This window comes from Mus musculus, chromosome 11, assembly GCF_000001635.26.
Source record: "Mus musculus strain C57BL/6J chromosome 11, GRCm38.p6 C57BL/6J".
NCBI classification, from domain to species: domain Eukaryota; kingdom Metazoa; phylum Chordata; class Mammalia; order Rodentia; family Muridae; genus Mus; species Mus musculus.
The window spans coordinates 72,573,791-72,590,602 of NC_000077.6; the positions used below are offsets into that span (position 1 = coordinate 72,573,791).

Consider the following 16,812-nt stretch of genomic DNA (forward strand, 5'->3'; position numbering starts at 1 on the left):
ACCCTAAAAGCCACCGCATGCAGGCAAACACTCATATACATAAAATAAAAAATAAATACATTTTTAAAAATAGCAATGCACCTCTTGCAAGCTGGTGAGGGTACAGCAGGCTCAGAGTAAAGGCAAGGTGGTGCTGGCTAAGTCAATGTGACCCAAGGTAAAGTCACCTAAGAGAAGGGAACTTCAATGAAGAAAATGCCTCCACAAGATGGGGCTGTAGGGCCAGCCAATAGTGCATCTCCTTAGTGATGGATGGAGGAGGGCACAGACCACTGTGGGTGGTGCCATCTCTAGGCCAGTGATTCTGGGTTCTAGACTGAGAAACAAGTGTTGGGCACTTACCTTTAATCCCAGCACTTGGAAGGCAGAAGCAGGTAGATTCCTGAGTTTTAGTGAGTTCCAGGACAGCCGGGCTACACAGAGAAACCATGTCACAAAAACCAGAAAGGCAAAGAAGTAAGTACAGATAGCCGACTGAGTTAGCAGTCTGTCTAAACTCCCCCTACCCCACCCCCCGACAGTTACCTGGCAACAGCCAGGTATGCTTCACCCCACAGTTACCTGGCAACAGCCAGGTAGGCCTGACCCACTATGAAAGAGGCTGTTTGTCCCCTCCTCTCTCTCTTGTTCCTCTCTTACTCTTCCCTTCTTGCTCCCTCTCTGTTGTTGTTTTGGTTTGTTTGTTTGTTTGTTTTAAGATTTATTTATTTTTCTTTATATGAGTACACTGTAGCTGTCTTCAGACACACCAGAAGAGGGCATCAGATCTCATAACAGATGGTTGTGAGCCACCATGAGGTTGCTGGGAATTGAACTCAGGACCTCTGAAAGAGCAGTCGGTGCTTTTAACTGCTGAGCCATCTCTCCAGCCTGTCTTTTGCTGTTGTTATTTGAGAGGGTTTGATTTTGTTTTCTTGAGATGGAGTCTTTCTATGTTTTCATGGCTGTCCTAGAATTCCCTCTGTAGACTAGACTGGCCTAGAACTCACAGAGATCCACCTGCCTCTGCCCCCTGAGTGCTTGGATGAAAGGCATGTGCTGAGTTTTGTTCATTTGCTTGGTTTTTGTTTGTTTTGTTTTTTTTGGGTTTTTTTGAGGCAAGGACTCTCTCTTATCCAGGATGACCAGGATCATAATCCTCTTCCCTCAGCCTTCCTCCCAAGTACCAGACATGAGTCAATATGCCTGGCTTTTCTCATCATAATTAACAAAGAATATGGGGTGAGAAAGATGACCAGAGAATGGATTTGTTGGCTCACAACTACTTGTAACTCCATTGCCCAGATATTCTTGGCACACTCATGGTATGTACACACACACACACACACACACACACACACACACACACACACAAATACATACGATTGGAGAAAAAATATTTTGATAATTTTTGTGTATGCCTGCATGGATGCACTCTATGTATATCTTTTTTGTCTGCATGTGAGTCTATACACTCCTAAGCATACCTAGTCCCTAAGAAAGCCAGAGAGGGTTCCTGATCCCCTAGCACTGCAGTAATCGATGCCTATGAGCTGCCACATGGGGGAGAGTAGTGAACCCTGGTTTTCTAGAAGAGCAGCCAGTGTTCTTAAATGCTAAGGTGTCTCTTCAGTCCCAAGGGGTAAAATATTTTAAAAGTAAAATAAAATTAAACACACCACACATACACACACCCCAAGATTTAACACAAGCGTAATTCTAAAGCCTGACCTAGTGACACACACCTGTGATCCCAGCACTCAGGATGCTAAGGCTGATGTTAGAGTGTTTTGGGTCAACTTGGGCTACTTAGCAAGACCCTGGTTTTTAGTTTTTGTTTTGTTTAAAAATAATAAGTAAAATTTATTTATTTTTGCATGTTTGAGGGGGAGGGGGTTCACACCTACCATGGTACATGGAGGTCAAAAGACAGTTTGCATTAATCATTGTAGTCTTTCACCATTTGAGTCCTGGAGATGGAACTCAAGGGGTCTGGTTTGGCAGCAAGTGCCTTTATCTGGTAAGCCATTTCACCAGTCAGAACTAATTATGATTATGTACACCCACTACCACTACCACCACCACCACCACCACCACCACCACCACCACCCCACACAACCACCAGCCACCCCCTCTGCCAGTACAGAGGACTGGCGGAGGTGAAATGCGCGGGAGGCAAGCGCTCTTGAGCTCAAGTCCCCCAAGTCCCTGATGTTAAGAGGGGTGGGGGCAAGGGAATAGTAATATCCTCGCCAATGCTGTTTTGTTACTTTAGTTTTTCTAAAAGATTCCCTAAAGTTCCTTTATGAGCTTCGGTTTTGTGGCTGGCACTCCTTAAATTCTGAAGGCACAAGGACCACCCAGCTCCTGACATGTCCCTACCCCAAAAGAGTTAGGAAAACTCCCAACCCGCGTACTTGGGGGCAGCCTTTGCTGACTGAGATGAGAACCTGAGGAGAAGGGCCCGAAATGAAACATCTGGTGAAAATGATTCATTTTGATCACATTCTCTCCAACCTCTAGGCCCCTGGCAGGTATCCCGAGCCCCGCCCCTCCAGCTGTCCCTAAATCACCTTATGGGCCCTGGCTCTCATTTCCGTTTCACCAAAGTCTGATTCTTCACCTTTCAGGAACTGGCTGAATACAGACTGGTCCCACCACAGGGAATTCAGTCCGGCAGTAAGTTGGGGGACTGTAAACTAGTCGTACCTGCTGACCCACTAGGGTACATTCCAGGCAGAGGTGGAACCACGCTGTGTGCTCAGCGTAGATCCGGCGCGCAGCCAGTAGGTCGAGCTCGCCACCTATAGCTTCCTGGAAGTTGGCCCGGGCAGAGTCTGTCTGATATCCACTCAGGAAAAGAGAAAGCCCCGGAAACTTCCCAGGTCCCCAAGAAGGGTGCATCAGGCTTCTGGTGCGACCATCTGCTTTCTTTATCATTCTAATTAACTGCTTGGGGCACACTTGGTCAATTGTGAAGTTATGCAAATGACCGAGGTTGGTATTGTTATTACTAAGAGTCACTTGGTTGCAAAACTGTTTTGACTATTCTAGTATCAAAACCTATCCAGTCTGCAAGGAGAGGGGAGCCTCTCTGCTCTCCGCCCCATCTCACCCCATTTGAAAATCTTTTGGGGGAGGCCATCCTAGCAGTCCTAGTGTGCAGAGAGGGAACTCAAATTAGCTAAGGCGGAGATTTTTCCCTGTGTCTTGTTTTAAGCCGAACCTTCCGGAAATCACTTGCTTCTAGGCTGCTCAGTTTGTCTAGCCTGGAAGAGGGAAAGAGAGCACCAAACCTGGAGCTAATATAGGTAAAAAGCCCTCAGTGTCCTAAGAAAACAAAGCCTGGGAGGTAGGCGCATCACCAGTAGGAATGATGGAAGGGAGGGAGGTAGAAAAGGAAGAGGATGGGGAGGGGAGGAGGAATAGGAGGATGGGGAGGGGAGGAGCAGCAGCCGCGCCGCCGCCGCAGTAGAAGCAAAAGCATTATGAATCGTTAACTTGAATTTTGCAATAAGCAACTTTTTTTTTTCAGTGTTGTTGACTCTGGGACTTCGTGTGTGCTAAGTGCTAAACATGAGCTCTGTCGTTGATTGTACCCTAACCCCAACAATTAAATTGTTTTAGCATAAATATATATCACAAGTGGATAAAAATGTATTATTCAAAATTAAAATTTACATAACTCTAAAAAAGACTTTAATGTCTTGAACGTTTTTGTTAATGTTTATTTTGCGTGGTGCTGGGGCAAATGTGGGTTTTTACGTGTGCTAGTCAGATGCTTTCGTCTAGGAACACCCTCACTCCACTCTAGCAATCCGTGTGTTTGTGGGGGAAGGGAGACAGAATATCACCTTGTCCTGGTCTCCGACCCTTGCCTGGAACTCACTACATAGATCAGGCTGGCCTGCAACACAAGAGATCTGCCTGCCACTGCCTCCAGAATGCTGGGCTGGGATCAAAGGCGTATGCCACCGGGATTGGCTACAATGACTGCTTTTCGTATTTGGGCATACACAAGGATTTGCCCGAGTGTGGGAGCATGAGTGGAAGCCACAGGTCAAGTTCTCAGCGTCGTCATTTATTGTCTTCTACCTTATTTTCTTAAAACAGAGTCTCTCGTTGTACCTGGTGCTAGAGATTAGAACTCAAGTTCTTACGCTTGCTACTCAGTCCTACAACGGGTGTTCTTGCTGCCACGTGAACATCTTCTGAGACTAGAAGCTCTGGAAAAGACAAGGTGGCAGAAAAAACCTGGGTAGGAGGAAAGGGATCAAAGGCCCAGGGCTTGCCTTCCAGCTCCCCAGGATCTGTGCTCACCAGACTAACGGACACACACACACACACACACACACAGGATCAGGATATGGAAGGGGACCAAGATGGTAAGTCTAGCAGGACATCAGGATTTAGAACAGGAACAACGTGGTAAGTCCTGTTAATTCAGGAGAGAACTAGCTCTGAACTAACCTTCCAAGGAGGCAGGATGTGTCACTTCGAAAGACAGGGGCATGACACACCCCAAAGGTGGTTTAATCTGATGTGGCCAGACTAGCAGTATTGACAACCCTCCTTTGGACATGTGACCACTCCAATCCAATGGCCGCTGGGAGAATAATAATCTGAAAACATTTCTCAGTGTTCCATCCTGAAGGCAAATTCCAGCTCAATTCCCACCTTTCCTCCTAACCCCAATTTGCCCCAGGGTCACTCAGTAGCCTGCCTGTCTTGAAGCTTACCGTTCATCCCGGGGTGGGGGTGGGGGGCATTTCTGAAGTACCCTGCAGCCTCCTCTTTACCTCCAATTTACCCAGCTCTCCTTCTAATAAAGCAGGTCTCATCTTGCCACTCCCCAGCTGCAGATCCTCCCACCTTTGCATTTGAGGCTTTGCTTCAGCCCTTAGAAGCAGAAAAGCAGGACAAACCAGGGCAGCTAAGTGAGTAAGCCAAGCCTCTTCCAGTCACTCAGGAGAAACTTACTCACTCTGGGAGTAGCTGAGAGCTGAGGACCCAGGCTCCTGAGCCGGGGGCTCTGTGGCTCACCCTCAGGGGACAGCCAGACTTTACCCAGTTACGAACAGATCTTGGAGTTTCTTTCTTTTTTTTTTTTTTTTTAAATTTATTTATTTATTATATGTAAGTACACTGTAGCTGTCTTCAGACACACCAGAAGAGGGCGTCAGATCTTGTTACAGATGGTTGTGAGCCACCATGTGGTTGCTGGGATTTGAACTCCGGACCTTCGGAAGAGCAGTCGGGTGCTCTTACCCACTGAGCCATCTCACCAGCCCCGATCTTGGAGTTTCTATGCAAAAAATGTGAATCAAAATTATGAGAATCAGCCAGGCAGTGGTGGCACACACCTTTAATCCATCCCATCATCACTCAGGAGACAGAGGCAGGTGGATCTTTGAGTTTGAGGCCAACCTGGTCTACAAGGGAAGTTCCAGGACAGCCAGGGCTACACAAAGAAACACTGTCTCAAAAAAACCAAACCAAACCAAACCAAACCAAACCAAACCAAACCAAACCAAACCAAACCAAAAAGTAAATAAATAAAAACTAAACAAAACAAAAACCCCAAAACTATGAGAGACCATTTCACCTGTCATCAAAGGGCACAACAAATAACAAAAATGACCCAAGTAGGGGCTGGCGAGATGGCTTAGAGGGTAAGAGCACTGACTGCTCTTCTGGAGGTCCTGAGTTCAAATCCCAGCAACCATATGGTGGCTCACAACCACCCGTAATGAGACCTGACGCCCTCTTCTGGTGTGTTTAAGGACAGCTACAGTGTACTTACATATAATAATAAATAAATTAAAAAAGAAAAAAAAAAAAGACCCAAGTAGGTCCCTGAAACAGACTCTACCTTACACTTCTGGACAGAATGTGGTTATTAGGGACATCTACCAGAAATTTGAATAGACGAGGTGTCCCAGCACACAGGTTCTGAGAGAGATGAATGAGTCACGTGCATCTCGGTATTTGCTACAGCCTTGTGAGTTTTTGCTACAACTATTCCATGAAATGGTTTTCTTGTCTGCTGTGTTTGTTATTATACTTCTGTTTTGCAGCTCTGGAGATTATTGTCCAGGGATCTGAGCAGGTTAAGCATATTTTCTATCACTGGGCTGTGCTCCCAGCCCAACTATATGTTATATTTTATTAAAAAGAATAACAAGCTGGAGAGAGGCCTCAGTAAAGTGCATGTTAGGTAAACGTGAGGACCTGAGTTCAAATTCCCAGCACCCAGTGCTAGGATTAAAAGCATGTACCATCATGCCTGACTTTTAGGTATTTAAAAATGTTTTACATATATATGTATGTGTATGTATACATACATACATATGTATATATTTTTAAAACAACAACAAAAGCAGCTGTTTAGCCCTGTCTGGGCCAAGCCCTGTCCCCTGCTCAGTTTTCCATCTATTTAAGAGGACTTTGGAAGAAGAAGATATACTTTAAGTCTCCCAGGTAACCAAGCAACCGGGTACTTTAGCAATGGCCATGAGTTAGCATTTGATGGCATGAGGGAGGGGGCAAAAAGGAAATGTCATAGGTGAAATCAGGATGTAGTTGGGGTCACCTGAGGGGCAGAATCTCTTCTCTGGCTCTGAACGGATAACTGCAGGCTAAGCTGTACCTGCCTAGACTGGAAGAACCAGGATTCTGACAGCTCACAAAGATGTCAGTTCTCCAGGTTTCCCCTTGCATCTGCCCATGGGAGTCCTTGGGTGACCCAAGGAAGGAATGGAGCCTGCAAGGAGCAGGGTTGGGGGTACCTGAATGGGGGCTCTGGCTGACCTCTGATCTCCACATGTTCACCTTAGCTTAAGCATACCTCACCCTAAAGTAAATAAACAGGCTGGTGATGATTCGCCTGGAATTTGCTCTGTAGACCAGGCTACCTAGAACTTACTCTGTAGACTAGGCTGGCCTCCAACTCAGATACACCTGCCTTTGCCTCCCACATGTTGAGATTGAAGGCCTGTCCACCTGATGACACATACTTTAACGTCAGCATTTGACAGGCAAAGGCAGGCAGATCTCTGAGAATTTGAACCTAATGTGGTCTATAGGGCAAGTTCCAGGTCAGTCAGGGCTACACAGTGAGACCCTGCCTAAAAACCAGTAACAATAAAAAACTAAAACAAAAACCAAAGTGAATAAATAAATATAGTTTAAAAAATACATATATGCCGGGCGTGGTGGTGCATGCCTTTAATCCCAGCACTTGGGAGGCAGAGGCAGGCGGATTTCTGAGTTCGAGGCCAGCCTGGTTTACAAAGTGAGTTCCAAGACAGCCAGGGCTATACAGAGAAACCCTGTCTCAAAAAACCAAAAACCAAAAACCAAAAACCAAAAAAAAAAAAAAAAAATGTCTGGTGTGGTGGCATACCCCTTTGATCCCAGCATTTGGGAGGCAGAGGTAAATGAATCTCTGAATTTGAGGCTAGCCTGGTCTACATAGTGAGTTCTAGGACAGCCGGGGCTATGCTAGAGAGACCGTTTCAAACAACAAACAAACAAAACCCCCTTTTTAAAAAAAATGTAATCATGGGTCTGAAGAGATGGCTCCGTAGTTAAGAGTATGCACTGCTCTTCCAGAGGACCCAGGTGAGTTCCTCCAGGACTCATATCAAGCTGCAGCTCCAGGGGATCGAAGGCCTCTGGGCAATATGGGCACCTGCACTCATGGGCACAAGGCCACCCACACATGTATACATAGTTTTACAATAAAAGTTAATCATTAAAAGTAAACAAATGAAAATGTGGCTCATGTTCATGACATAATTTTAAAATAAAAAAGTAATCATTAAAAATAAGCAACTGAAAATGTGGCTTGTGTTCTTGACTTCCTTGGTGGGGGTGGGGGAGTGCAGGAGAAGAGAGAAGGTAACCCTTCTGGCCTCACTTTGGCTTCCTCTCTCTTCAAGCTTAGGCTCTAACTGACCTGCCTGTTGTACCACAGTGTATTCCAAGGAGGTGGCTCTCATGCTGTGCGAGAGCCAGGATCCTGCCTGGCAACTTCTGAGTCAGGTCTCCGTTAACAGAGGGTGTCTATGTGGACATGTGGTTTGGCAGTCTTGAGATGCTAGCTCCCAAGTCTCAGTGGGAAGTAAGAGACAGCAAGGTACACTCTCAGAGAGGCCTGACCTCAGCAGGAGGCTGCCTCCTTACAAAGGTTTCTGACCTTTCTCTTAATACTGGAGCCAAGGAAAAACATTCTTGAATCAGAAGCATAGAAGCACCTCGTTCCCTCAGCTTCTTAGGAGCAGAGGACTTAATTGATCTTATTTCATTTTCATGTCATGCCTAGCAACCACTCCACCAACTCCTGTGATAGAGCAGCCTTGGCTACCTGACCAAGTCCCTCTCCTGCCTGGGGCCTCATTGGCAGGAATAGAGGCTTGGCTCCGAAAGCTGCCTGTGATCAGGTGTCCTCAGGTGGCTCTTGTGCAAGAGGCCAGGTGACGGGCTTTAGGAGGTGGCCTTCTGCCACATCTGCAGAGAGGGGAGCTTGTTTTCCATTCTTCCTGAGAATTCCAGAAGCTGAAGCCTGAACCCAGCAAGCTGGGGCTTCTGGGCTTAGTGTTCTTCTGGGTGGGCTTTCGCTCATCACGCTGCCGCTGTTCAGCCTCTGTCTGAAGCTCAGAGAGAAGCCAGCAGAAGGACAGGGCCAGCAGGGACCAGAACTGCCAAGGCTGGGGACATCCGGAGCCTGGATCAACTTAGACATGCCTGCCTTAGCCTGAGGTCAGGAAACCTAATACACCTTCTCCTTGCTGCGGCAGGAGGGTAAAATGCAGGGTGGTGCTGGCTGTTTGCAACCAAAGAAGACATGGACATATGGTACTATTCACATTTTAAAATAAGTTTTAAAAATTACATTTACTTATGTATTTAGATTTTCCGTTGTTATTTATTTGGTCAAGTTTTCTTGCTTTCTTTTTTGTTTCTTTTGAGACAGGGTGGGGGTGGGGTCTCATATGTAGCCTTGGCTGGCCTGGAAGCTCCCTATAGATCAGGCTGGCCTAGAATACATAGAGATCCACTTGCCTCTGTCTCCTGAGTGAGTGCTGGGATTAAAGACATGGACCACCATGCCCACACTGTTTGTTTATTTATCTTGGTGGGGTAACACACATGAGCTAAGGTGCACACGTGGAGGTCAGAGGACAACTTGTAGGAACTGATTCTCTCTTTCCACTCTGTGGGTTCAAGAGATCAAACTCGGGTTGTCAGACTTAGTAGTAAGTACCTTTACTCATTGAGCCATCGTACCAGCCCTATTCATATTTTAATAAGAGGGTGACAGTGCAGATTAATATCAAAGAGAAGAAAATTCATAAATCCCTATCAATAACTTAGGCAGGGGCTGGAAGGGATGGCTCAATGGTTAGGAGCACTTTGCTCTTCCTGCACAGTTGGGCGGCATACACACACCCGAAACTACAGCTCCAGGGAATCCAATGCCTTCTTCTGACCTCTGGGGCACCCAAATGCTATTCATGTGTACACACACTCTTTAAAATAGATCTTAAGCAAACAGCAGCAGCAGCAAACCCAAAATGAGCACAGTTTGTTCAAGCCTGACCTTACCCTACTGGGAGAAGAGATAGTAGGATGAGAAGTTCAAGGTTATCATGGGCTCATGGTTGAACTCAAGACTATCTTAAAAACTCAAACTAAAAACAGCTGGATTTTAGGAGCTCACTTGAAAGTAAGGTGTAAAGCTGGGTTGTGATGATGAATATCTTTAATCCCAGCACTCCCCAGGTGGATCCTAAGAGAAGTGTTCAAGGCCAGCCTGGTCTACAGAGTGAGTTCCAGGACATCCAGGTTACACAGAAAAACCCTGTCTCAGAAGAAAAAAAAACAAGAAAGAAAAGGAAGGAAGGAAGGAAGGAAGGAAGGAAGGAAGGAAGAAAGGAAGGAAAGAAAGAAGGAAGGAAAAAGTAAGATATAGAGGGGCTGGAGAGATGACGGCTCATGGGTTTAGAGTACTTGCTCTGGGTTCAATTCCCAGAACCCACAAAGAGACACAACCATTCATAATTTCAGCTCCATGGAATCTGACACCGTCTTATGACCTTCATGGGCATCAGGTACACATGTGGTGCACAGACATAAATGCAAACAAAACACCCACATGCATAAAATAAATTAAAATAAATAAATTAGGCACAGGGCCAGAGGGCTGACTCTGTGGTTAAGAGTATTTGGTGTTCTTCAAGGAGATCCATGTTCAGCCCCAGAACTCATGTCAAGATACTCACAACTGCCTGTAACTCATCTCAGGGTTTGACACCCCTTTCTAACTTCCACAGGCACCCACACAGACACGGCATATAATCACAGAAACACACACAAATTCACAAAAAATAGTAGTGAATCTATCATAAAAATTAAAAACGCAAAGCAACAAAAAGACAACTGTTGTCAAACTCTGGACGCCTGGCTCACACACTCACATATGCATGCGCCCCCTCCTATGTGTGAACGCAGACACAGAAAGAATCTATATATTGCGTGTTTCTGCTAACACACATTAAAGTAAATATAAAGTAATTAGACTGAGCAGGGTAGCACATACTGAAGCTCAGCCCTACGGAAGCTGAGGCAGGAGGATGAGGTCTAGGCCAGCATGGGCTTGAGAATGAGACGCTGTCTAAAAATGGAGCAAATACTTCAAGGAAAATATATAGCTCCCAAATACGTATTTGAAAAACATTTTAAATTAATCAAAGGAAGGGGCATTAATATAAAGTCAAATTAAAATGCCTACCATTAAAACGGCTAAAAATGTCTACGTTTCTGTATGGGGTGTCTCCTTCTGGTGCTGCTACCTTCAGAGCGTTGGGACTATAGGTATAGCCACCTCACCCAACCTTCTCTATTCCTAACATTACTATTTATAGCACAACCTTACCATTCTTTTGTATTTTCCACAAGAAAAATAGGCACGTATATTAACACAGGGATGCTATGTGAGTGCTCACAGAAAGTTTATTATTAATAACCTCCAACCAGAAACCACATAGAAAATATCTACTAACTGATGACAGGATTTTTTAAATTCTGTGACATACAATGGAGTAGCAGTCAGCAACCAAAAGAACAAACATCTCAGGAACAAAATGCTTTACTATTCTAATGTTAAGTGAAAGACCAAAGCCTACATTCTTTTTTTTTTTTTTTTTCCTGCTTTTTCCAGACAGAGTCTTTCTGTACAGTGTTGGCTGCCTTGGAACTCTCCATCTCACACCTCTGCCTCCACTGGGATTAAAGGTGTGCACTACCACTGCCCCCCCCCCCAAAGCCTACATTCTATTTTACTTCATTTATTAAAAAAATGTACAAAGGATTAGTGATTTCCTGGTGCTGGTATGGAAGGAAAGAGGGAGAGATTACAAAAGACACACAAAAATATTTGAAAATAATGGAGGAATTCATGATCTTAATTGGAGTGACTTTTTTTTTTTTGGTTTTTCGAGACAGGGTTTCTCTGTATAGCCCTGGCTGTCCTGAAACTCACTTTGTAGACCAGGCTGGCCTTGAACTGGAGTGACATTTTCATGTATGTATATATGTCAAAATTCATGACATTAAATTTATACTTTAAATATATGTGATTTATTGTATATCAATTATATTAAATCAACTATTAGATGTGATGTATTAAGCACATCCTTGGTGCATGCAGACACTGAAAGTATATAAAGAAACTGATTCTCATGCATTTAAGCATAGTGAATTGGAAGCTTCAGTAGGAATATGAGACGCAATAAGGAAATGCATTATCTCATCTACTTGGAAGGCCAGAGACTACAGGTACAGTCTGATTGACCCCACTTCTAGTACCAGACACTGTATTTATCTACAATTACAGAAATTGTCAGGGAATTTAGCTCCAAATAACAGAATCTACTCTAACTGGTTTTTAAAGGCATAGATGACTCTCCCCTAGTCTCTGACTGGAGGTGGGAGTGTTGGAGAACTGGATTTAGAAGTTATATAGCCAGAAACAATATACAAATTCTATCAGGAGAAAGCCTGTATTTGTTTATTTTATTTATTAAAACTGATTAATTAATTTAGTGCCGTGCTTGGGACCAAACCCAGGGTTCTGAATGGGCCGGGGAAATACTCTGCAGAAAGCTTGTGTTTTGTTCTCAATCTGCACACTCTAGCTCATGCTGGAAAGGAGAATTTCTGCTCTCAGAACACATTCAAGGCCATTGTTTCCCCAAATGCTTCTTGCCACGCTATTCTTTATAGCATCCCCTTTCTCCTGCAGCTGTCTTCTTGTTTTTGTTTTTGTTTTTCTGAGACAGGGTTTCTCTGTGTAGCTCTGGCTGTCCTGGAACTCACTCTGTAGACCAGGCTGGCCTCAAACTCAGAAATCCACCTGCCTCTGACTCCCAAGTGCTGGAATTAAAGGCATGCGCCACCACTGCCCTGCTGCAGCATCTTCTAAGACAAAGACAGCCATATGTGATTGGATGAGCCTTCACCACCTGCCCAGGGCTCTCAGCTGAGAGAAAGGAGGTAGAAAACTCTCCTGCCCTGGAGAAGCAGAATTTCTATAGAGGGAGTTTCTATGCTGGCTGATCACACCCTAATGAAGACCCACACTCTGAGAGAGAAGATTATTTATTGCCACTTTACAGTTAAGGAAGCTGACACTCAAACCTGAAACTACTTACCGGTGGTTAATACAGTGGAGCCTTGTTTCCTGCCACCATAACTTGAGCCTCCTAGGTAATGGAGAAAACGTGACCCACCAGTGGCTTCTCTCTCATTAAGTCATGGTTCTTCCCTTGTTCCAAAGTTCTGTAATGCAGGTACAGAAGGCGGTCCACAGGAGAGCCTAGAAAATCAGCCACACAAATCATAAAAGGCAAGCCACCATTCTAATTGTGCCCAAACATGGTAAAACCCCACAGCTCAAGATAAAAACTAGGATACAGAGCTGGGCGTGGTGACACACACCAATGCTGCACTGGGAAGGCAGCAGGTGGATCTCAGAGTTTGAGGCCAGCCTGTTCTACAGATCAAGTTCCAGGTCAGCCAGGGCTACGCAGAGGAACCCTGTCTCAAAAAACAAAAACAAACCAAAACCTAGAATACAAAAAAACCACAAATAATTTATTTTTCTGAGTAATAATTTCTCTTTACTCTTATGCACATAAGTATTTTTAAAATTTTTTAAGATTTAGTTTACTAGCCGGGCATGGTGGCGCACGCCTTTAATCCCAGCACTCGGGAGGCAGAGGCAGGTGGATTTCTGAGTTCGAGGCCAGCCTGGTCTACAAAGTGAGTTCCAGGACAGCCAGGGCTATAGAGAAACCCTGTCTCAAAAAAAAAAAAAAAAAAAAAGATTTAGTTTACTAATTTATGTATATGAGTGTTTTGCCTGCGTGTATGAGTATATATCACATGTACCTAGTGTTATGGGTATCAGCTCTCCCTGCAACTAGAGTTATAGACAGTTGTGAGCCATGAGAATTGAACCATGGTCCTCTGCAAGAGCAGTAAGTGCTCTTAACTGCTAAGCCAACTCCCCCTCCCCCCAAAAAAGTCCTAAGCAAACAGTACACATCCATGAGTGAAAAATGGCAAGTCCAGCATGCTAGGGTAGGCCCTCTCCTCACTGCCACTTAGAAGTCTGCCTCTGCCTCTGCCTCTGCCTCTGCTTCTCTCTCTCTCCCTCTCTCCCTCTCTGCCTCTCTCTGCCTCTAAGAGTTAAAACTAAGTAGAAGAGATAGAGATAGCATGTAGCCAAGTCTGTTGAATGGTCTTAGTGGTTTATTTTGTTTTTATTTTTGTTTGTTTGTTTGTTGTTGTTTTAAAACAGATTCTAATTGCATTTGACTAACCTGGAACTCACTATGTAGACAAGGCTGGCCGGTAACTCACAGAGATCTGCTTATCTGCTGGCAGTTTTGTCAGTTTGGCACAATCTAGAATCATCTTGGACAAGTCTCAGGGATTGTTTAGTTAAGGTTAGCCTGAGGGGTGGGCACATCTGTGGGGAGATTATCTTGATCGTGTTAATCGAGGTGGGAAGACCCTTCCTTAGGCAGGGGATCCCAGCCTGTAGACTAGGGAGAAAGCACTGGCATGCAAGCATACAAGTGTTTATTCATTCGTCTCTGCCCTTGACAGTAGAATGCTGCTTCAAGTTCCAGCTCACTTCCCCACTGTGATGGACTGTGACCGGGAATTGTGAGTCAAACTCTTTCTCCTCTGGTTGTTTCTGCCAGGATGTCCTGTACAGCAATCGGAGGCTAACAGAGTCTCCTTGCCTCTGAGAGGTGGGGGATGAGTGAGCGGAAACCTCCTGAGGCAACCACAAAGCTAAAGTTCCTGATGGGGGAAGAGAACACTGCTTGGGATAGAATGAAGATTAGGAGAGAAGGTTCTTGGCAGACACAGTGTGGCAGTAACAGTGTGTTACACTGATATGCCCAGGGGTCTTACAGCACTTCCTGTAGCTCCTTTAGAAAAGTTACTGGGGGGAAAAAGTTACTAGGAAGGTCTGGGGGTGGTGATGGTGAATATTAGCAGAATCTCATCCTATGTTTCAGATGGGCCTAGAATTTACAAATGTAGCTCGGGTTAGAATATAAAGAAACACAAATAATTTATTTTTCTGAGTAATAATTTCTCTTTACTCTTATGAACATAAGTATTTTTAAAAATTTTTAAGATTTAGTTTATTAATTTATGTATATGAGTGTTTTGCCTGCGTGTATGAGTATGTATCACATGTACCTAGTGTTGTGGGTATCAGCTCTCCCTGCAACTGAAGTTATAGACAGTTGTGAGCCATGAGAATTGAACCATGGTCCTCTGCAAGAGCAGTAAGTGCTCTTAACTGCTAAGCCAACTCCCCCCCCCCCAAAAAAAAGTCCTAAGCAGACAGTACATATCCATGGGTGGAGAATGGCAAGTCCAGCATGCTAGGGTAGGCCTTCTCAATAACATGACAATCCTGTTTCCACCTCCTGAGTGCTGGGATTACAAACAGGAGCTACTTAATGTACCTGGTTCTGTGTGATATTTTGTTTGTATGTTTGAGACAAGGTCTCCTTATAGATGGCTAGCTGGCCTGGTACTATGTAGCCCAGGATAGCTTCAAACTTCCAGCAATCCACTTCTTATCCTGGAATTATAAGCATGACACCACATCAGGCTGAAGTTCTTATTTGGACAACAGGATTATAGTACCTGTACCAGCTAACAGGAAAACAGATGCAGCTATAGTGGTGGTAGTGGTGGGGGTTACACAGAGCATTTTGGAGAGACTTTGTTAAAGGGAGATGGGGATGGGCCTACTCTTTTGTGCAATTGCACATGTTCTTTCCACACTATGGCTCTATGCTGGGGGACTCTGCTCTTTGAGGTAAGTCCTGCTGAAGAGCAGAGGTGTAAATTCTATATCATTTAGAACCTCTAAGGCACTGGATTTAATGCCTTTGATTTTCTTCAGTAATAAAATCCATTGACCGCATGCTTTATCTCTGAATGTCAAAGTAGAAACTAGGTCCTGAATGTTCCACGACTGCTGTTTACTCCCCACCGGCTCTCATTTGCACACACCTGCTGAATGAATATGTGAAATATGCACGTGTTGAAGGAATAAGGAAATTACTGAAGTTTCAACGTTCAGGAACATAACAGTCATCATATCTGAGCTGTCTTTGATCTCCCTGAAGGAAATGGGTCAAAGGAAATAGGATCTGTTGTTTAGAAATATTAGCTTCCACAGGCTGCTCTCAGGATTTGAGCCTCTAAGGAACCACACAACTTTTTTTATAGAGTCAACAAGTAATGAGTGTCTCTCATTTGTGTGTTTGTGTGAGTGTGCATAGGCAGGTGCTATGGTTAAAAAGAAAACAGGTAGTGTAGGGTGTGGTGCTGCAAACCTGTAGTCCCAGCATTTGAGAAGTAGAACCAGGAGGCCTGGAGGTATCAAGTTTGAAGCCAACCCAGTCCACATATTGAGTTCTGAGTCAGTGGAAGAACCGGGCTTTGAAACAAAAAACAAACAAAATAAACTGGCATATCCCTGTAATCTCAGCTCTCAAGAGGTGGAAGCAAACAGATCAGGAGTTCAAGGTCAGCCTTGTCTGCATGAGACTCAAAAACTAAAATGAAGAATGGAGGCTGGGGAGCTGGCTCACTAAATGTTTGCTGTGCAGATGCGAGAACATAGGTTCAGGTCCCTAGCAACCCCATGAAAAGGATGCTTAAGGATATGCATCTGTAACCCAGAATCAGGGACTAGGGTGGCAGAACAGGGGGCTTCTACAATGTGCTGACTAACCAGCCCAACCAAAATAGCAGGCTCCAGGTTCTGTGAGACCGTCTCAAAAAAAAAAAAAAAAGGTGGAAAATAAATCAATTGAGGAAAACATACAACATCCATTCTGGACTCCACATAAGCCCATGAGAGCACAAATGAAAGCACAATACACCCAGGGGCACACACACAGTCACACAGACACACAGACACACACGGACAGACTTGAAGTCACACCATACCCTAGTATCGACTTACATAGAATTAGCAGCAATTCCTTTTTTGGCTAAGACTGGCAAATACCTGTAAAGGAGTGAAGTGACCAGACCTTAGAGACAAGGGGCACCCGGGATAAAACAAGACAAAACGCCACAAAAATAAAGCCCAAAACCTAAAACTGAAACAAATAAAAATGTGGTTAGTTGGCAGAAACAAGATCTCAAGGGACAAAGCTGCTAAAGAGCATTTAGGGTGACTACAGGCATCTATGTATACATTACCATGTTCCTAAACCA

At 44.5% G+C, this 16,812-nt stretch overlaps 1 long non-coding RNA gene across 2 annotated transcripts in view; it reads right to left on the reverse strand.

Annotated features, from left to right (window-relative positions):
• Positions 1-16,812, reverse strand: part of Gm51906 — a 43,347-nt gene that overhangs the window by 9,974 nt on the left and 16,561 nt on the right. For both annotated transcript variants that reach the window (XR_003949712.1, XR_003949713.1), the window contains exon 2: positions 12,696-12,859. This is a non-coding gene — a long non-coding RNA (predicted gene, 51906). The remainder of the gene's footprint in view (positions 1-12,695; positions 12,860-16,812) is intronic.